At 41.8% G+C, this 21383-nt stretch overlaps 1 long non-coding RNA gene across 1 annotated transcript; it reads left to right on the top strand.

Moving 5' to 3' along the window:
* The first annotated feature begins 18939 nt into the window (after positions 1 to 18939).
* LOC129658926 (uncharacterized) lies at positions 18940 to 21124 on the top strand. The gene is made up of 2 exons (XR_008717588.1): positions 18940 to 19768; positions 20856 to 21124. It is a non-coding gene; the product is annotated as an uncharacterized LOC129658926 (long non-coding RNA).
* Positions 21125 to 21383: the final 259 nt, after the last annotated feature.

Below are 21383 nucleotides of genomic sequence, written 5' to 3'. Positions count from 1 at the left end.
TTGGTTCATTTGAATCTTCCCAGCCATCTATAAGAAATCCCTTCATTATGGTCTCATTTACATGAGTCCTGTTAGTATGTGCCACCTGTTTTCGACTGAGACCTCATTGTTCCAAGGTGTGTCATGCTGGAAACGACTGTGGCTCAGCCTCTTTGATGACATTTCCATCACTGTATCTGAGAACCAAGATAAAATATCTTGTGTTCAAGTATAACCATCTCAACCATGTTGGAAGGATTTCCAGGACAGATGGTCCATTCGTGAGCTATTCCTCTTTCTGCTCTCACGGCCCCATTCCTGCCGCCATCACACAGTCTGTGTCATGTCTTCCTTGCGTGTCTTTCTCCTCATTGCCCTGCCTGCATGTCTCATCCGAGTCACTTGTGTTTCTGATGCTAACACCAAGCTGTTAGCATCCACTTGTTGCCTCTTGAGAGAAGCCACAGCATCACAGGCATTTGGGTTTGCTGCTTGCCTGATTGCTGCCAGCCACCATAACGTTGCTTCCACATTGACTTCCCCCTCTGCTCTGCCTCATCCACACAGAGCAGGCTGGCAGCACCTGAGCCCTACAGACTACTCTGTGGAAAAACCCATTTTAGGGACATTCATCTCTATGAAGCCTTCAATATGAATTTAAAATGAAAGGAATTAAGAGATGTAACTATCTCTCACCAGAGGCTCTCTAAAAACTACAGAAAAAAATAAAGGAAGAAAACGAAAAAAATTATTTTAGCTAAAACTGACCAAATCCATAACAAACAAATAAGTCCTATTTCAGCCTTTTTGCCCCTCAAATAACTCCAGGCCAGGATAGCAAAGCAGTCTCTCCAAAGCCAGAAAACTTGCTCAGAGATTTGGCCTTAATTTCTTTACAAAAGACTGGAATTCACCACCCTGAATAGCACAGAAAGAAAACCTGGAATTCTTAGGGTACAAACCAGGTACAGAGCTCATTTACAGATGATCTCTTCCAAACTCCCTGCTTTGAATGCAAACCTTTACAAACTAGATTAAGAGCTGAAGTTCAGCATTCTCAGGATTTGCTAAAAGTAAGTACTTGAATGAGCTAAATACCACTTTGCTATTCAGTTGCTTACTAATGTCTGTCTTTTTGTGATCCCATGGACTATAGCACACTAGGCTTCCCTGTCCTTCACCATCTCCCAGAGTTTACTCAAACTCATATCCATTGAGTCAGTGATGCCATTCAACCATTTCATCCTCTGTCATCCCCTTTTCCTCCTGTCTTCAATCTTTCCCAGCATCAATCTTTCACCAGTCTTTTCCAATTAGTTGTCTCTTCACATCAGGTATCCAGACTATTGGAATTCAGCATCAGTCCTTCCGATGAGTATTCAGGGTTGATTTCCTTTAGGATTGACTGGTTTGATCTCCTTGCTATTCAAGGGACTCTCAAGAGTCTTCTTCAGCACCACAGTTCAAAGGCATCAATTCTTTGGTGCTCAGCCTTTTTTATTGTTCAGCTCTCACATCCATACATGACTGCTGGGAAAACCATAGCTTTGACTATATGGACATTTGTAGGTAAAGTAATGGCTCTGCTTTTCAATATACAGTTTAGGTTTGTCATAACTTTTCTTCCAAGGAGCAAGCGTCTTTTAATTTCATGGCTACAGTCACTGTCCACAGTGATTTTGGAGCTCAAGAAAATAAAGTCTCTTACTGTTTCCATTGTTTCACCCTCTATTTGCCATGAAGTGATGGGACCAGATGCCATGATCTTCGTTTTTGGAATGTTGAGTTTTAAGCCAGCTTTTTCACTCTTGTCTTTCACTTTCATTAAGAGGCTCTTTAATTCCTCTTCACTTTCTGCCATAATGTGGTGTCATCTGCATATCTGAGGTTATTGATATTTCTCCCAGCAATCTTGATTCCAGCTTGTGTTTCATCCAGCCCTGCATTTCACATGATGTACTCTGCATATAAGTTAAATAAGCATGGTGACAATATACAGCTAACTTCATCTAATCCCCAGGGTTTACTTCACACCAAGAACATGTAAGCATCACTCTTTAGCATGGCCCTGCTTCATAGACTTAGCTTTGAAAGGCAGGTTAAATCACCAAGGAGAATACAAGGAATGTATCCCCAGGAGAAGCAGGCAATTTATTTTTAGGCTTTCATCAGTAAAAAGAGCAACATCTCAAATGTGAAACTCTTTGCAACTCAGGAATAAATATAAAAGTAGACCCTATTTTTAAAAGGTAATCCGGTTTGTTAATTGCACTGTTAACTCTCTTGTTCTGCAGTGTTCTTATGTCAAATGCCACCCCCACACCCGAGCGAAGGTAACTGCTAGAGGCAGCTCATGAGATCACACAGAATCCCTTTCGAGCTGCAAGCAGAGGCACTGGATCCCAGTGAGCAAGATAAGCCATCTTCAGAGCAATCTTCAAATTATTCTGAGCACAGAAATTTCCTGGAGCATAGTGCTGGGAAAACGTGCTTGATTGAGCCTCTCACTTGCTCGTGTTATCACGGAAGGACAGGTGTGGTTGTCATGTTTAATATCCTGTAAGAGGAAAGGCCTAGGGCAAGAGTCACAGTGGAAAAAGGTATAATATTAACCCTCATGGAAATTAGATAGTCCTAAAGGAAAGCCAGCACTTGAACTTAATAACAAAGCAGACGTTTCTTATTTTTCATTCCCCTTTGGTTGTATTTTCCTGGAATTCTTTGTTCGAGAATCAGGAATCTAGGCACACTTGGCCAATGTTATCTTAGCACAGCTGGCATTAATATCACCTGTGTGTGTGTGTGTGTGTGTGTACACGCACGCACATATGTGTGTGTGTTAGTCATTCAGTCGTGTCTGACTCTTTGTGACCCCATGGACTGTAGCCTGCCAGGCTCCTCTGTCCATGAGACTCTCCAGGCAAGAATACTGGAGTGGATCTTCCTGACCCAGGGATCAAACTTGGGTCTCCTGTATTGCAGGCAGATTCTTTACCGACTGAGTTACCAAGGAAGCCCCAACATCACTAGTGCCCAAAACTGCTGGAAAAATATTCACAAGAAAAGGATTCATATCCACTTTGTTAGAACTCCCAGTTTACCTTTCCTTTTCTAGAAACCTTACGAGCATCAAGAATTTCGCAAGAATTTTCACTGCTGGAATGCTGCTGTGACTGTGTGTTTGCAACAGAATACAAGCAACAGTGGTGAGCCAAGGCAGTGCTGGCTGGGAGGGCAGAGCAGGAGCCCACCTCTCTGGGATTACTCTCACTGTGCTGCCTATGCGACTCTGAACAAGCTCTTTAAGGCTCTACTGTTTCATCTCTAATGTGGAGGAAATAATAGCACCCATTTCACTGGGCTGTTGTACAATTAATTTTTTCCTCCCAAGATCCCCAACTCCCACACTTTCTTCCACCTTAGCAAATGTCCTTCCATCCATGAAACTGTTCAAGCTAGAAGTCAGAAGGTCCCCCTAAATCATTCTGTCATTCACACTCCCTAGCCAGTTTGAGATTGCGTCTGTCAATTCCACCTCCATGGCAGATCCAGCGTCTCCCCACAGCTCTGGCATCTGGGCCAGTGGTGCTCTCATTTTCTCGCTCTAGCTCTTCCCCAGCTTCTCTACCACTGACTGCCCAGGGTATTCCTCTGGCCTGGTTGACACAGGCCAGACACCTTCACATGTCTCCTTGCTTCTACTCTTTACAGGGCTTAGTTACTATTAAGTAGACCTTAAGTTGGAGAAGGAAATGGCAACCCACTCCAGTGTTCTTGCCTGGAGAATCCCAGGGACGGAGGAGCCCAGTGGGCTTCTGTCTATGGGGTTGCACAGAGTCGGACACGACTGAAGCGACTTAGCAGCAGCAGACCTTAAGTAGTATTAAGTAGTACTATTAAGTAGACTATTAAGTGATAATCTGGAAAAGGAAATTCTGTTGTAGCCTTGCTTAGAGGCTTCCAGTTTCTCCTACTACACTGGAAATCCATGCCAGGCTCTTCATCATCACTCTTGCCTCTCCTCTCGCCTTTCCTCACTTACATCTGCTTTCCTTCCTTCCTGGAGCACATTCCTTTCTTAATGCCTTCACACCAGTGTTCTCCTCTGCCTTGAGCTTTGGTCCCTGTCTTAGCCCATTCAGGCTGCTATAACAAAAATATCACAAACTGGATGGCTAATAACAACAGACGTTCATTTCTCACAGTTTGGGAGAGATTTCTCACAGATTTCAGCTTTTGATGAAATTCAGAGAGTTTGATGAAACCTCACTTCCACATTCATAAGTTCCGTCTCCTCCATGTGTCCTCACATGATGGAGGCTCTCTTTTATAAGGGCATTCATTAATCCCTTCCATGGAGGAGCTAATCATTTATGACATCATCCCCTCCCAAAGGCCCCACCTTCAAATACTATCACATGGAACAGATAGAGCAGCCCTCAGACCTGAAGTGACACTGTGTGATTCAGCTCTCCGCTCAGCACAGCCTGTTACCAGAAGCCTTCCCCGACCACACAGTCTAAAGTAGACCATCGTGATTTCACTCGCTACCTTTGCCTCATGCTATTTATCAGAATCTAAATCTGTCTTGTCTATTTAATCCATTATCCACTCCCCAAGTAGGAAACAGCGCCTGAGAGAACAGCAGTCCAGTCAAGTGTTACTCAGTAGCCCTCCTCCCAGAGCCCCTAAATAGTGCCTCGAGGCACAACAAGATTTGTTGAAGGAACACATAGAAAATGGTTTGTATGCAAGTACTTAACAAATGTGGAGGAGTTTCTGTTGATTGAGAATACTTTTTTTTTTATCCCAGTCAGTTTTGTTGGCAAAGTTTAAATACAAAATCAATTTTTGTATTTTTTTCTAATAGTAATATCAATGGTTTGGGGGAAGGGGAGGCAAGAAATGGCCCCCTGAGAGAGGTGGAACCTTTGCAGCAGGTCCCAAAGGCTCCAGAGTCATTATTTTGCAAAGGGAATTTATAACAGGACCTGTCACTTGAGAAACAGTGAAACTTAGATTTATATCCTCCATTTAATTCCTTTTATGGGTATTCAGCATGGTTCGACCATTGAATACTTAATTCTAAATTCCAGATATGTTCAAGTTAAATCCCTTAGATATAAAGAAAATCAGCATCAACTTCTCCACTTTCCCCAGTGTATAATGCACCCTTTTAATAGAAAAATTAGCCATGAACAGAAGACCTTAATAGACATTTCTCCAAACAGAAGGCTAGTAGGCACATGAAAAGATGCTCAATATCGCTCCTTATTAGAGAAATGCAAATCAAAACAATGAGGTACCACCTCATACCAGTCACAATGGTCTTCATGAAAATGTCTACAAATAACAAATGCTGGAGAGGGTGTGGAGGCAAGGGAACCCTCCTACGCTCTTGGTAAGTTGGTACAGCCACTGTGGAGAACAGTATGGAGGTTCCTCAGAAAACTAAAAATAGAATTACCACATAATCCAGCAATCCCACCCCTAGAAATAAACCTGGACAAAACTATAATTCAAAAAGATACATGCACCCCTATGTTCATAGCAGCACTATTCACAATAGACCAGACATGGACACAACCTAAATATCCTTTGACAGATGAATGGATAAAGAAGATGTGGTACATATATACAATGAAATACTACACAGGCACAAAATAGAAGAAAATAATGCCATTTACAGCAACATGGATGCAACTAGAGACTAGAGAAAGGCATATACCTTATGATATCACTTATACATGGAATCTAAAATATGATACATATGAATCTATCTACAAAATAGAAACAGACTCATAGACATATAGAGCAGACTTGTGGTTGCCAAGGGTGGTGGGAGGGGAGAGGGAGGGATGGCCTGGCAGTTTGAGATTGGTAAATGTAAACTATAACAATTAAAATGGATAAACAAGAAGACTAATGTACATCTTGTTGTTTAGTTGATAAGTTGTGTCTGATTCTTTTGTGACCCCATGGACCGTAGCCCGCCAGGCTCTTTCTGTTCATGGGATTTCCTAGGCAAGAACACTGGAGTGGATTGCCACTTCCTTCTCCAGGGGATCTTTCCAACCTGCATCTCCTACATTGGTAGACAGATTCTTTACCACTGAGCCACCAGGGAAGCACAGAGAGCTATATTCAATTTCCTGTGATAAATCATATGAAAAAGAATATTAAAACAGAATATATTATATATGCATATAATTGAGTCACTTTGTTGTACAGCAAAGATTGGCACAACATTGTAAATCAACTATATTGCAATCAAAATTGATCAATCAATCAAATCCTGCCATTATGAACATGAGAACAACAACAACAAAAAGAAAATATCATTCCTTGGAGGCTAGGGATTTATCAAGATTTCTTGGTGAGCAAAACTGATATTTGCACTGATAAGTTAAACTCAGTGTTTCTCTATAAATAGGGAAGCAATTTGGTTGAATAAAGTAGATTGGCGCATTGAACCCTTTGAATTGTTTTATGTGGAAAAATTTCCTGACAGGTTCTTTAGCATGACTGGTACATAAAGTTATATCTGTGCTACAGAGCTTGTCTCTCAATAATAATCATAAATAGTTGGAAAACTAGTGATCCAGCCAGTGACTCTATGTCAACATAACCTTTTTGAAAAGAATTATGATTTATCATATACATATGTCTACCCTTTCTTCCGAATGCAAGTTTATATTTTATAAGTGACTGGGCAGCCTTTTGGAAAGGTTGTTGTTGTTGTTCAGTCTCAAAGTTGTGTCTAACTCTTTGTAACCCCATCAACTGCAGCACGCCAGGCTTCTGGGTCCTTGACTGTCTCCCAGAGCCTGCTCAAACTTGTGTCCATTGAGTCAGTGATGCCATCCAACCATCTCATCCTCTGTCACCCCGTGCTCCTTTTGTCCTCAATCTTTCCCAGCATCAGGGTCTTTTCCAATGAGTCAGCTCTTCGCTCAGGAGGTCAAAGTATTGGAGCTTCAGCTTCAGCACCAGTCCTTCCAATGAATATTCGGGGTTGCTCCCTTCCAATTCCATAGATAGAGCAAATCCATTTTAAAAGAATTCTAAATAAGGAGATTTAGAGTAATATTTGACTATGTAATTGTATGTACACAAATAAGACATATTCCTGTCATCAAGAAGCTTACAAGTTACTGAGAGATAAATGTTCAAACAGAGTAGAAATGTTATTTAAGGTCAATTAGCATAATTCCTAGTGAGAGACGAGCAGACATAAAAGTCAGACTCAGCCAAGGCTTCGTGGGGAATGGAAGGTGAGCTGAGACTTGAATGCTAAGTGGCAGGACAGGAGCAGAGAAAGAAGGTGGTTTCCAGCAGAAAGGGAACAATGTATTTAAGGGACGATGACACTAAATAAAGAGGTAAGGGCCAGCACAGAGGATTTATACTACCTACAAACTGTGTAGGTTTCCTTTTAGGCAAATGGAAATATTAAACTGAGAAGCACAGACATACACAGATTTCTGTTTAAGAACAGGGCTGTCCAGTAAAACTTTCTGTGATAATGGAGATTGTTCTGTATTTGCACTATTCAGCATGGTGGTCATTTGCCACTCAGTAGCTACTGAGTACTTGAAATATGATTAGTGAGACTGAAAAAAATGAACTTTTTAATTGGGTTAGGTGTACGTTGACAAACGGTGTATGGCTAGGGGCTACAGTATTACTGCAAATTTTGAAAGCTACACCTCACCCATATTTAAGGTTAGGTTGCAGATATGAGCTATAATAAGAAAGCCCTAAAGCAAGTTATTTTGAAAGTCCAGGAGACTGTACTGTTGAAGACTGAAAAAAGGGTAGTGGCAGCTGAGAAGTAAAGGATGGGGTACCTCACCAGGTAGGCCAGGTAGACTTGTGCCCTCAGTTCCTGGGCTCAGTGACCAGTGCAGCCAATGTAAGAAATTAGCATTGAAGGGATTGATTGGATATGGATAAGAAACAAATGCTAAAAGTTAAATCTCTTCCAGGCTGGTTAATAACACATTTTCTTCTCTTCAAATTATATAGGAAAAGGAGAGGAAAAGGTTAAGCCTTTCTCTAACTAAAGAATTTGCACACTTGGTCTCCAAAATTTGGGAGAGGGAAAAAGGGTGCCCATTGAAAGAAGAGAGCAGTTTATAGCTTCTCTGAGACAGTGAAGGGAACTGGGATAGGTTTGTACGAGTCCTGCAGGGAGAGCCCTCAGATCCTGCTCTTTCAGAGTGCTCTGGAGAGCAGCAGGGACTCGTGGGAGGAGATGATAAGTGAGTCCAAGAAGGTGGACGTCAGGCCCCGGTGCATTCAGCTTCAATAAAGACCTCTGCTTCCAAGTTCTAACTTACCAGGTGGCGCTAGTGGTAAAGAACCATAAGAGATACTGGTTCAATCCCTCATTGGGAAGATCCCATGGAGGAAAGAATGGCAATCCACTCCGGAATGTGGCGTAGAGCTCCAAAATGAGTTGGCAGGGCTGCGTTTTTCCCTGGCAGTGCTGCTGCTGCTGCTGCTAAGTCACGTCAGTCGTGTCTGACTGTGCGACCCCATAGACGACAGCCCACCAGGCCCCCCCGTCCCTGGGACTCTCCAGGCAAGAACACTGGAGTGGGTTGCCATTTCCTTCAACGCATGAAAGTGAAAAGTGAAAGTGAAGTCGCTCCGTGGTATCCGACTCCTAGCGACCCCATGGACTGCAGCTCACCAGGCTCCTCCGTCCATGGGATTTTCCAGACAAGAGTACTGGAGTGGGGTGCCATCGCCTTCTCCCTGGCAGTGCTAGGGAGAATCTGTTTTCTTGCCTTTTCCAGGCCTCTAGAGTCCACCTTCATTCTTCGACTTCATCCGTCTCCCCCTTTCACCCCTCCCCTCCCCCTCTTTCTCTCCTTTTCCCTCTCTCTTCTTCTTCCTTTCCCTCTTCTCTCCACTACTGTTCTCATATCTTCTCTTCTGACTTTCACCCTTTTGCCTCCTTCTCTTAAGGATTCTTGTGATTAGACTGGGCCCAGGAAAATATTACTGAGCCCAGATAACCTCTCCATCTTAAGATCCTTGACATTTGCAAAGTCCCTTTTACCATGTAAGGTAATATCATTACAGATTCTGGTTTCAGGGTGTAAATATCTTTAGGAGGCTATTATTCTGTCTATTACACCAACCTACATGGATAAAATCTTATTTTAATGATTAATGAGAAAACATGTAAATTTTTCATTGCATTAAAATTAAGTTATATCAGTATACTTGATACATTTTAAGTAGGTAAACCTTTTTCTAGGACTTAAATTTTAAGTAGGTAATTTATAAGTAGGTAAACCTTTTTCTAGGACTTAAATTTTAAGTAGGTAATTTATAAGTAGGTAAACCTTTTTCTAGGACTTAAATGTTGTTTAAGAGCTAAAGCTTTAGTTTCATCAACATTTATAATGTTCGCATTTGACTTATAATGGTTGACTCTTTTCCCTTTGTTTTTTTTTTTAAATGTATTATTTATTTTTTAATTGGAGTATAATTGCTTTACAATGTTGTGTTACTTTCTGCTACACAACAAAGTGAATCAGCTGTGTGTATACATATACTCTGGAGAAGGCAATGGCACCCCACTCCAGTACTCTTGCCTGGAAAATCCCTTGGGCAGAGGAGCCTGGTAGGCTGCAGTCCATGGGGTCTCGAAGAGTCGGACACAACTGAGCGACTTCACTTTCACTTTTCACTTTCATGTGTTGGAGAAGGAAATGGCAACCCACTCCAGTGTTCTTGCCTGGAGAATCCCAGGGACGGGGGAGCCTGGTGGGCTGTCGTCTTTGGGGTCCACAGAGTCGGACACGACTGAAGCAACTTAGCAGCAGCATACATATACTCCCTCTCTTTTGAGCCTCCCTCCCTTGTAGCTCAGTAGGTAAAGAATCCACCTGCAATGCAGGACACCCAGGTTTGATCACTGGGTTGGGAATATCCCCTGGAGAAGGAAACGGCAACCCACTCTAGTATCCTTGCCTGGAAAATCTCATGGACAGAGGAGCCTGGTGGGCTACAGTCCATGGGGTTGCAGAGTCGGGCACGACTGAAGCGACTGACACTTACTTACTTACTTACTTACCCACCCCTGCATCCTACACCTCTAGGTCATCATGGAGCACCAAGCTAAGCTCCCTGCACTACACTGCTATTTCCTACCAGCTATCTATTTTACACGTGGTAATATACGTATGTCAATGCTACTCTCTCAATTTTCCCTTCATTTTTACATTAACTAAATTGTATGAAATTAAAAAGGTCAGATTTCTCAGAGCCTCAGTCTCCTCCAGTGTAAGATGAGGGAATTGAATTGGTCCATTTCTGAGGTCCCATTCAGCTAGAATCTTATCTATATTGTTTCCTGATATTCTAATTTACATTCAGAATTACATTTTTAAAACCAGCAGAAGTTCTGGTTTCTCCCTAGAGCTGCAAAAGCCAGACTTTGTTTTTGATTTGGATTTTGCTCTGTTCTATGTGCCTAAAGCAGGCTAACAGAGTTTATCATTGGGGACTAGAAAAACAACGCATAATTCAATTTTACCCATATCTACTCATAAATAAAAGGTGCAAACTTTATAACTAGCGTGATAAATAATAGCTCTCTTGGACTGGTTTCATAGAAAATAATGATATACATATCACTTATGGTAGGTAATAAGAGATGCTATATTTGCATAAATCCTAAGGGTACGAGTCATCCTCCAAAATGTTTAATTGCTTTCCTGTTTCCCATAATGTCATATTTCACTGGAAATACTAAGTTTCGAGGAATGTTCAGTATTTCACACTTCCTGGAAATCGTTTAAATGAAATACTAAAGGAGGCAAACTTTTTAAATGTAGGAGTTTTTGTTTATTTTTTATTGAGCAAGGGGCTTGAGTGGAGAAAAATACCATTGCGGGCACTTAAAATCTCAAGCTATTAGTCTAAAACTAGTAAGTAGACATCAGAATTCATCAATCGCTAGATGCGTCTTTTGTTGTTGCCCGTTGTGCATTATTCTCAACTTTATTTGGAACACGTCTAACTTGACCTAATAATAGGATGCGTGTAAACTGGCCTGAGTGCTGGCCCCTGTGAAGATACTGGTCCTCTGTGGCACCTTCTTCTTCTCACTTGTGTTACTACCTATTGGCAGCTATGGGCTGTTGTAATATGATTTATATTAAGATACGTATGTTTGGTCTTTGTTCACTTTTCTTGGCACAGAGGTCCTAAACCCTTTGTATTTTCCTGGGATAGCACCACAAAGGTGTCTTCTGTTAATGAGCTGATTCTTGGTGGTGGTTTAGTCACTAAGTTGTGTCCGACTCTTGCGACCCCATGGCCTATAGCCTGCCAGGCTCCTCTGTTCATGGGACTCTTCAGGCAAGAATACTGGAGTCGTTGCCATTTCCTTCTCCAGGGGATCTTCCCGACCAAAGAATTAAACCTGTGTCTCCTGCTGCTGCTGCTGATGCTGCTGCTAAGTCACTTCAGTCGCGTCCGACTCTGTGCGACCCCATGGACTGCAGCCTACCAGGCTTCTCCGTCCATGGGATTCTCCAGGCAAGAACACTGGAGTGGGTTGCCATTTCCTTCTCCCTCCTGCATTGCAGGCAGATTCTTTACCGACTGAGCTACAAGGGAAGATCCAACCCAGCTAAAGATGGGAACTGATTGCCAGGATAACTAACCATGTGCTTAGTGGGTTGGAACTTTCAATTCCACTCTCCTCATCTCCAGAAGTAGGGGAGGGACTGGAGGTTGAATCAATTGGCAATGGCCAATGATTTAATCAGTGATGCCGATGTAATGAAACTTTCATAAAACCCCAAAAGAATATGTTTGAGAGAGCTTCCAGGTCAGTGAACCAGAATGCTTTCCATATGCCACTGTGCCAAGTCCCAAACACCACCAGGATAGACACTCCTTTGCTTGGAACTTCACCCTCTGTATCTCTTCATCTGACTGTTGATTTGTGTCCTTTAACATCCTTTGTAATAATCCAATAATAAGGTAATGATCTAGTGAGTAAACTGGTTTCCTGAATTCTGTGAGCTGCTCTAGCAAATTAATCAAACCCAAGGAGTGGGTCCTGAGAACCTCCTCTAGTCGATCAGAAGTATAGGTAACAATCTGGACTTGCCATTGGCCCCTGAAGTGAAGAGAGCTGGTGGGACTGAGCTCTTAACCTGTGGAATCTGACACTATCTCTGGGTAGATAGTGCCAGAATTGATTTGAATTTTAGACCCCCAGTTGGGGTTGGAAAATTCCTTGGATGTGTGGGGGAAAAGCTCCACATGTTGGAAATGGTGACCAAGATCTTCGCCATTAACCTCTTTCTAAGAAAGTTCTTGTGTTCACTTAGAAGTCACACTTTAAACAACCCAACTGTGACAATTCTTTCTCTCCATCAAGACCCAGTACCAACTGTCTTGTTCCCTCACAGCAGTGTCTCCTTATAGGTTATTTAGTTTATATTTCTGTGATATGTCAATGCATATTGAATGCAAAAGGAGAAGGGGGTGGCAGAGGATGAGATGGTTAGATAGCATCACTGACTTAATGGACATGAATTTGAGCATACTCCAGGAGATAGTAAAGGACAGAGTCTGGCATGCTGCAGTCCATGGGGTCGCAAAGAGTGGAACACAACTTAGTGACTGAACAACAACAATATTTAAATATCTTTAATATTCATTGCATGTGATCTTTCTAGCTGGTTGTCATTATTCACTCAGCAGATAGTTCAGTTCAGTTCAGTTGCTCAGTCGTGTCTGACAGTTATTGAATACTCACTTCATGTCAGGTATTATGCTAAGCTCTAGGATACAATGGCAGGCAAACTGAATAGAACCCTATTCTCACAGTTCTTACATTTTAGTGGGAGAGACAGAGATATTAATCCTGGGATTACACAGTCACATTTTAAAATTATAATATCATGCTAAGAACAATGTGTTAAACCAAGGCAATGATTAAAGAAACAGAATTTTTAGAATGTATAAATTCATATCAGTAATAGAATGCTTTTAAAAACATCAAGTCTTATGTCAATTTAAGTATCCATGTGACTTCGCTGAGAGTTCTTTCTCTAAATTATTTAATTGCAAAGGGAATTTGGCACAACAGGGAAAATTCAATAGCTTTAGAAGCAGCACAGGAAAATAATAAGTGACATTTGCCCAAGATTTCAGATCTGTTATGTACTGATATGTGGCACATTTTAAACATCCTGAAATTGAAAGTTCTAATCAGGTATGATAGGATAGGAAAGGTTAAATGCTGCCATTTTCTTACACATACAAGAGTAATTATAGAGATGTCTCATTTTCCTACCCACCAGCTCACTGTATGCAAAGTCTTTATATCTGTTACCAAATAAGCCTTTATCTGAATCCATCTGGTTGGCTCCAGGACATATGGTAAAGCATTTTCATTGGGGCTTCTCTTTCTTGCTGTAGGTCACAAAAGGAAAAGGCACTTGGACAGTGTCAAACCTATGCATGTGAGGAGAAGAGTATTTGTGTTAAAGCCTACACTAAAGTATTAGGACTTTTCATATTAAAAAAAAAAACTTTGGTAGTGGGTGAAATCTTTATTTTCACTATGAGTTTATTCTTATTCTAAGACTTCTAACGATTTAAAGCCAAATTCTTTTCTGGCCACAAATACCCAACCTCCAACCATAAGCAATAGCTACCACCGCTTTACCCTATGGAAAGGATATGAGGAAAAGGAGGAAGTCTGGAACATTTTACAAAAGCTTCCCAAGAAACTTTACTCCAAACATGCAGATCCTATTAGATACACAGGTAACTGTGAAGGACATCATCATATTTCCTTTCTTTAGCTATCTCAAATTCTACTTTCTATAAGAAACATTTTCTCACTACTCCAACAAGGACCTGTCTTCAGAACTCCTGGATCATTCACTGTGTGTACCTCTTTTATGGATACACAGAATAATGTGCTGCCTATGCCTTCTTTTTAGAAACAGAACTAGAAGTAATAAAAAGTAAAAACGAAAACAAAAAAGCACCAGCGACCTAGAGCCCAACTAGAATATAAGCCCATTGAAGTTAAGAGTCATATCTGTGAAATTTCTCTACCCCCAGCTGACAGTACATATAGCCTAGACAAAGAAAGTGTTGAGAAATATGTTTGCAGTTATTAATTAGGAGAGAGAGAAGGTAGATAGGAGAAGAGGAAGAAAAAGAAGAAAATCTGAAGAGAGAAGAAAAGAAACAAGAGCAAGGAAGAGACTGATATGTAGACAGACATACATATAATCTTCCCACCTAGAGCCCAGCTTAACCTTCACCACAGCTTCTTTTCTGAGCCATAGTGTATCTGTATTGTCATTTAGCATTTCTACCATCTATAAATGGGGATAATGATATTACCTACATCAGAGTTTCCTATAAGGATAAAATTAGTCATGAAATCATGATGCCCAGTACTTTCAATGAACCTTCAGTTCAGTTCAGTTCAGTCACTCAGTCATGTCCGACTCTTTGCGACCCCATTAATCACAGCATGCCAGGCCTCCCTGTCCATTACCAACTCCTGGAGTTCACTCAGACTCACATCCATCGAGTCAGTGATGCCATCCAGCCATCTCATCCTCTGTCATCCCCTTCTCCTCCTGCCCCCAATCCCTCCCAGCATCAGAGTCTTTTCCAATGAGTCAACTCTTCGCATGAGGTGGCCAAAGTATTGGAGTTTCAGCTTTAGCATCATTCCTTCCAAAGAAATTCCAGGGCTGATCTCCTTCAGAATGGACTGGTTGGATCTCCTTGCAGTCCAAGGGACTCTCAAGAGTCTTCTCCAACACCACAATTCAAAAGCATCAATTCTTTGGCGCTCAGCCTTCTTCACAGTCCAATTCTCACATCTATACATGACCACAGGAAAAACCATAGCCTTGACAAGACGGACCTTTGTTGGCAAAGTAATGTCTCTGCTTTTAAATATGCTATCTAGGTTGATCATAACTTTCCTTCCAAGGAGTAAGCGTCTTTTAATTTCATGGCTGCAGTCATGATTTTGGAGCCCCCCAAAAATAAAGTCTGACACTGTTTCCACTGTTTCCCCATCTATTTCCCATGAAGTGATGGGACCAGATGCCATGATCTTCGTTTTCTGAACGTTGAGCTTTAAGCCAACTTTTTCACTCTCCACTTTCACTTTCATCAAGAGGCTCTTGAGTTCCTCTTCACTTTCTGCCATAAGGGTGGTGTCATCTGCATATCTGAGGTTATTAATATTTCTCCTGGCAATCTTGATTCCAGCTTGTGTTTCTTCCAGTCCAGCGTTTCTCATGATGTACTTGGCATATAAGTTAAATAAGCAGGGTGACAATATACAGCCTTGACGTACTCCTTTTCCTATTTGGAACCAGTGTGTTGTTTCATGTCCAGTTCTAACTGTTGCTTCCTCACCTGCATACAGATTTCTCAAGAGGCAGGTCAGGTGGTCTGGTATTCCCATCTCTTTCAGAATTTTCCACAGTTTATTGTGATCCACACAGTCAAAGGCTTTGGCATAGTCAATAAAGCAGAAATAGATGTTTTTCTGGAACTCTCTAGCTTTTTCCATGATCCAGCAGATGTTGGCAATTTGATCTCTGGTTCCTCTGCCTTTTCTAAAACCAGCTTGAACATCAGGAAGTTCGCACTGAAGCCTGGCTTGGAGAATTTTGAGCATTACTTTACTAGCGTGTGAGATGAGTGCAATTGTGCGGTAGTTTGAGCATTCTTTGGCATTGCCTTTCTTTGGGATTGGAATGAAAACTGACCTTTTCAAGTCCTGTGGGCACTGCTGAGTTTTCCAAATTTGCTGGCATATTGAGTGCAGCACTTTCACAGCATCATCTTTCAGGATTTGAAATAGCTCAACTGGAATTCCATCACTTCCACTAGCTTTGTTCGTAGTGATGCTTTCTAGGGCCCACTTGATTTCACATTCCAGAATGTGTGGCACTAGATGAATGATCACACCATCATGATTATCTGGGTCGTGAAGATCTTTTTTGCACAGTTCTTCTGTGTATTCTTGCCACCTCTTCTTAATATCTTCTGCTTCTGTTAGGTCCATACCATTTCTGTCCTTTATCAAGCCCATCTTTAAATGAAATGTCCCCTTGGTATCTCTATTTTTCTTGAATAGATCTTCTCTAATCTTTCCCATTCTGTTGTTTTCCTCTATTTCTTTGCATTGATCGCTGAAGAAGGCTTTCTTATCTCTTCTTGCTATTCTTTGGAACTCTGCATTCAGATGCTTATATCTTTCCTTTTCTCCTTTGCTTTTCGCTTCTCTTCTTTTCACAGCTATTTGTAAGGCCTCCCCAGACAGCCATTTTGCTTTTTTGCATTTCTTTTCCATGGGGATGGTCTTGATCCCTGTCTCCTGTACAATGTCACGAACCTCATTCCATAGTTCATCAGGCACTCTATCTATCAGATCTAGGCCCTTACATCTATTTCTCACTTCCACTGTATAATCATAAGGGATTTGATTTAGGTCATACCTGAATGGTCTAGTGGTTTTCCCTACTTTCTTCAATTTAAGTCTGAATTTGGCAATAAGGAGTTCATGATCTGAGCCACAGTCAACTCCTGGTCTTCTTTTTGTTGACTGTATAAGAGCTTCTCCATCTTGGCTGCAAAGAATATAATCAGTCTGATTTTGGTGTTGACCATCTGGTGATGTCCATGTGTAGAGTCTTCTCCTGTGTTGTTGGAAGAGGGTGTTTGTTATGTGCCGGGAGCCGGCATATTGCATATTGAGTGCATATTGCATATTGAGTGCAGCACTTTCCACAGCATCATCTTTCAGGATCTGGAATAGCTCAACTGGAATTCTATCACTGCCGGGAGCCAGCGTGAGGAGCTCCACCCGTGGCAAAGGTCATGAGGAAGGAGGCTCGGCATACGCAAAGGCGGGATCGAGCCTCAGGAGTCCCCCTGGAAATTCTCGAGCATCTACCCCCAAAACCAGAGTCTGCCTACTTTCTGCTTTGTGCTTTCACCTACACCTCTGACTTTATGGGGGGCTGTCCCCCACTACCTCTCTCTGAAAAAAAGAGTTAGCTTACAGCTCCAGTTAATAATTCCTGGGTGTGACAGTGTTTAACCTACAAACTCCTTTGGAAATCCTCTAGCCTGCCTGAATAGGTTTTTCCAGCCACATGTGATTGTTCAGAGCCTCCCAACTGTGAGAGGCAGGAGATGTTCTAAACTGTCTAAACACAGATTCCTTTGAGTAGTTAAAAGATTGATTAGAAATTGTATTGGTGAAGGGTTTTTCACTTGTTGGGCCAATGTTTGCTGCTAAGTCTCCATACTCCTTACCTACTGTGTCCTTGGCAGTGTATTCATTGATATAATGGGTGTATAGAAATGTAAAATGCAGCTTTGTCCAATGCTTTTTTGGAGGCTGGTGCCTGACTTTGGAATAATCACCTTTAGAGAAAGATAAGTTTCTTAAAATGTTAACAGGCCTCCTGGCCAGAAGATGATGTAATTCACCTGAACTTGTGCATATGATAAGTTTGAAAAGCCTGGCTTCGATTAGGACCAGGAACTGCTGTCCTTGCATGACTCCACCCCTTCCCCCATTATCCTCTATGCACAACTTTAGGTATAAAAACTACTTTGGAAAATAAAGTGCGGGCCTTGTTCACCGAAACTTGGTCTCCCCATGTCGCTCTCTCTTTCAAGTTCTGGCTGAGTCTCCATCTGGAGCACGGAACCCACCATGCTTGCTAATTATGCCTGGGCTTCTAAGATCCGACTGGGGAGGCCTCAGTGTCTCCTCTCCTTCGGGAGAACAGAAGGACGCCTGCGGCCTACGTAAGTGGTGCAAACTTCTTGTCTTGAAGTTTTATTGGTCTCCCGCGTAAACCAAGCTACTCAGCCTCTTTTCTCCACTGAATTTTCCTACTGAGCTATCCTCATTCTATTACTCTTTATATCTTTAATTAATATCTAATTGAAGCTATTGTATCTTTACCCTCGCCGACGCCGTCCCCGCTTCGAATACCCTGGATCAGCCGGGGCTGGACCCCGGCAGTTATGACCAGTGCATTTTCTTGGCAAAACTCTATTAGTCTTTGCCCTGCTTCATTCCGTATTCCAAGGCCAAATTTGCCTGTTACTCCAGGTGTTTCTTGACTTCCCACTCTTGCATTCCAGTCCCCTATAATGAAAAGGAATGTTAGGGATTTTAAAAATTATTTTAATCTGATTCCTTGTAAAAGAATGGTATTATTAGTCATATGAGCTAAACATGTCTAGAACTGGGGAAAAAGATTCACAAAAAAAGTATAGGATCAGAAGGAAATTGATGAATGATAGAGAAGACAAAGGTAGAGCATTAAATCATTAAGAAGAGAGAAAGTGAACTTAGGGCTATGGAGCAGAATATTGCCAACTCACAGTAGTTGGTTTATTATTGTTACTATTTATTTATAGGTAAGCAGGAGTCAGAGCTGGAGTGAGGAAGATTGCATGGGAGACAATTTTAGGGCTACTTAGTTATGCTCTGTCATAGGAAATATGGAAGACCAGTGGATGGAATAGTTGTCAGCAATAAACACATAGTCACTAGACATGTTTCCACGTGGGTTTGGATGAGCCCCTCCAGGCAACCACGGCTGACAAATAGGACAGGAAGAATGGAAGAGAATTTGTATCTACTGCTGGGTGTGAGGATCTCAACAGTCAACACATGACACAAATATCAAAACTGGTCTTATTTATTTTTTCAGGTGCAAAATTCTGATGCTGGTTTACGTAGATACTCCACTCTCATGGAGGTGGAGCATAATTGCCTACTCTTAAATGCAGGCTGTCCATCGAGACTGACTTCCAAAGACTATAGCAAGGAAAGGAGGAAAAATGAATATCTTTATGCTGGAGAAACCTGACCAATGCTATCTCAGCCAGGTGATCAAAATTAACATTATCCATCCTAAGGTGATTTGTTACTGGTAATTTGTATCTTTGACAAGATATGATGAGACTGTCACTGGGGTCTTCATTCCCCAAATTCATAATCCCAATCTAATCATGAGGAAAACATCAGACAAATCCCATTTAAGGAACACTCTTCATGTAATTGGCCAGTACTCAAAACAGTCAAGGTCACCAAAACCAAAAAAAGTTTGAGGAACTCTCACAGCCAAGAGGAGTCTAAGGCGGTGTGATCATTAAATGCACCATGTCCAGGATGGGACTATAGATCAGAAAAAAGACATCAGGCAAAATTTAAGGAAACACAGCTAAAGTACAGGCTTTAGCTCATTGATAACGTGTCAGTGTGGGTTCATTAATTGTGACATTTGTACGGCACTAATGCAGCATATCACAATAGGGGAAGCTGGTGATGGCCTGTGTAGGAGCTCTCTGTACCCTCTGTGCAACATTTTGTGGCTATCAAACTGTTCTGAAACTAAAAACTTCATTGAAAAAATGAAAGTCATGGGATCGTATGCTGTTTAAGTGACAGGTGTTTCTACTTAACTTCAGTTCCGCTCCAGGGCTGTTACAGCAAGTGGTTTCAAACTTGAGTGCGTATCGTAACCACCTGGGCAGCTTATTAAAGAGATTGAAAGCCCCTCCTTCCCTAGGTAAGCCTGGGGTAAGGCTTGACGATTGTCATCTCTAACGAGTTCCCGGGTGATGTTTGTAGTGCGAGTCCATGGACCAAAACCACTGCTATTCAAAATCAGTCCCAGAATTCAAAGCAAGTTTTCGTTCGTGGCTCTTTGTTAGCGAGCAAGATAAGGTGGCTTTATTTTAATGTATTTCCTCCTCTAGTACTCAAAGCATTGATGCTATAATGACTGGTGTATAATAATTTTAGCACAATTCCAGTTGATATTGTGTTATTATCCTGTATACATTTTTGGTAATCAGTAAATGCTGTTCTTTGTTGAGCTTTTGAAAGTTATTTACAACAGGGAGGTGGAAACTTCCAAATAAAGTGCAGCTGTATCTGCAAGTCTTCAAAAATGCAATGAAAAAATCATAAGGGGTATTTGGAATTTGTTGCCTGAAAAGTACATGTTCTTGAACTAAGAAAAACAAAAAAAGCCAGGGAGTGTTCTATGTTTGGATGGTTTTGCTTGCAATTTTTGTCAGGATGAATTCAGAAAGAGGAGTGTAGGAGAGCTTATCAGTTTGGCAAATATTGGAGGATTCACAGCAAAGAACTGGATTTGTCTTGTTCATGATTTTGCTTGTGTGTATGGTAGGGGCAGGGGTGGGGGGATAGGAGGGTGGAGGTGGTCAGGATGAGTACTTGCTTAAGAGAGCTAGCATGAAGTTATCGATGCCCTGCTTTGAAACATCTTCCAGAACTATTTACTCTAAGATTTAGGAAGGAATGACAATATCCATGTCACTTCTTTAAGTGGATTACACAATTGTGAAGAGAGTCTAAAAAAGGAATTTCAGGTTAAATAAAAACAAAACAAAAAACCCTGGGCTTATGACATTTCAAAACAAACTGGGTTTAGTAAGGATAGATCATTGAAAACCTTTGACAGGTGTGTGAGTTCTTATGCATTTTGAAACCTAAAATGTTTTGAAATTTAGTGACTTTAGTAATTACAGGGGAGAACCTAGTATGTCACTGTTTATTATTACACTGATCTGGATCCTCTGTGCAAAAAGTTGAAGCTCACAAGGCAGGTGCTAGTCTTTGCTCTCAACATGCAGGGTGGTAAAGATCAGCCACCCTATGTTTGATCTCACAGTTGGCTGCCAATTTCTACAATAGTTACTGAATTCAAACTGCTCACTTCAGATGGCAGCCTGCCATCCCTGCTCAGGCCATGTGAAAACTCTTACCCAGGCTTCTCTTCCGGCAGGACTTGTGTTTCCTCCACCAGAACTGCTGCAAATGCTCCCAAGAGCAGGAGCTCGGGTGTGAGGAGGGAGCAGCCGCGCTGCGGGGGTGGAACCACTCAGCTCATTCACCTGCAGTGGAGGGAGCTGCTGGGAAGGAGTGAAATAGCAGGAGCAAAAAATAGCAGCTGTCAACAGAGGGACTGACAGCTAGGGCTGTCAAAAGTCCTCCCCCAGCCCTTCATACCAAGCTTACCGAATAAAAATAATACAGAAAGCAATGGAGAAATAATGCCCCATCTTTTAGGAGAGTTGATCCTTCAAACCGAATAACATTCCTTGTCTTTTCCCTGAGTTTCCAGGATTCGACTCTCCTTTTTCATACTCCTCTTGGCCCTCTCTGCTCTATGTGGTTTCTTCTCCTCTTTTGGTGCTGTATCTTTCAGTTCAGTCACTCAGTCATATCCAACTCTTTGTGACCCCATGGACTGCAGCACACCAGGACTCCCTGTCCATCACCAACTCCCAGAGCTTGCTCAAACTCATGTCCA

This window comes from Bubalus kerabau, chromosome 8, assembly GCF_029407905.1.
Source record: "Bubalus kerabau isolate K-KA32 ecotype Philippines breed swamp buffalo chromosome 8, PCC_UOA_SB_1v2, whole genome shotgun sequence".
Taxonomy (NCBI): Eukaryota; Metazoa; Chordata; class Mammalia; order Artiodactyla; family Bovidae; genus Bubalus; species Bubalus kerabau.
The sequence above is the reverse complement of the archived record's forward strand: the minus strand, read 5'-3'. Positions and strand labels throughout refer to the sequence as shown.